This window comes from Callospermophilus lateralis, chromosome 9, assembly GCF_048772815.1.
Source record: "Callospermophilus lateralis isolate mCalLat2 chromosome 9, mCalLat2.hap1, whole genome shotgun sequence".
In the NCBI taxonomy this organism is placed as follows: domain Eukaryota; kingdom Metazoa; phylum Chordata; class Mammalia; order Rodentia; family Sciuridae; genus Callospermophilus; species Callospermophilus lateralis.
This window is the reverse complement of record NC_135313.1, coordinates 94,849,681-94,850,954: the sequence shown is the minus strand read 5'-3', so window position 1 is coordinate 94,850,954 and position 1,274 is coordinate 94,849,681.

Here is a 1,274-nt window from a genome sequence, read left to right as displayed (position 1 = left end):
TCAGAAGACTCAACATTAAGACATCTCTTTTTGCCTGGTGTGGTGGTGCCCACCTGTAATCCCAGCAGCCCAGGAGGCTGAAGCAGAAGGATCCAGAGTTCAAAGCCAGCCTCAGCAAAAGCAAGGCACTAAGCAACTTAATGAGACCCTGTCTCTAAATAAAATACAAAATAGGGCTGGAGATATGGCTCAGTGATCCAGTGTCCAGTGATCCTGAGTTCAATCCTGGGTATCGCCAACCCCCCCTTCAAAAAAAAAAAAAAAGAGATTTCTCTTCTTTCCAAATTGTTTTATAAATTCAACTGAATCCCTATCAAAATCTCAACAAAACTTTTAAAAATGGAAATTGATAAACTGATTCTAAAATGGGTGTGTAGCAATGGAAAGGATCTAGGATAGCAAAAACAATTTTGAAAAAGAAGAACAAAGAGGATTTCCATTACCTCATTTCATGATCCATTCTTGAGTTTATAACAGCAATTAGAAATTAAACCAGGCTTTGTCACAGAGGAGGCTGTGACAGTGCACAGTGCATAGAGCCCAAGTTGGCACACACCTGTAATCCCAGCAGCTCCGGACACAGGAGGATCATAAATTCAAAGCCAGCCTCAGCAAAAAGCAAGGCACTAAGCAGCTTATTGAGACCCTGTCTCTAGATAAAACACAAAAAAGGGCTGGGGATGTGGCTCAGTCGTTGAGTGGCCCTGAGTTCAATCCCCAGTACCCAAAACCAAAACAAAATTAAGACAATATGGTGTTGACATAGAAATGAACAGATAAATCCACAGATCCACAGAACAAAACAGTTCAGAAGTAGCTCACGTGTATCCGGTGATTTGAGTTTTACAAATTACCAAGGCAAATCTAATGGAGGAAAGGAGAGGGCAACAAATAGATATACATATGTGCATATGTATGTGTGCATATACACATATATGTATGTATGCATGTATATACCGACACTACATATCTCTATATATCCATATATAGGGATAGATATGTAGTGTGTGTGTGTGTGTGTGTCCCCGCATGCGCGCGCATTACCAGCGACTGAACCCAGGGACACTTCACCACTAAGCTACATCTCCGCATCCCCCGCCTTTTTTTTTTTTTAACATATTTTTTTTAGTTGTCAATGGACCTTTGTTTATTTATAGGCGATGCTGAGAATCGAACCCAGTACCTCACATATGCTAGGCAAGCGCTCTATCACTAAGCCACAGCTCCAGCCCCTCTGTCCCTTTTTATTTTTCATTTTAAGACTGAATCTAGTT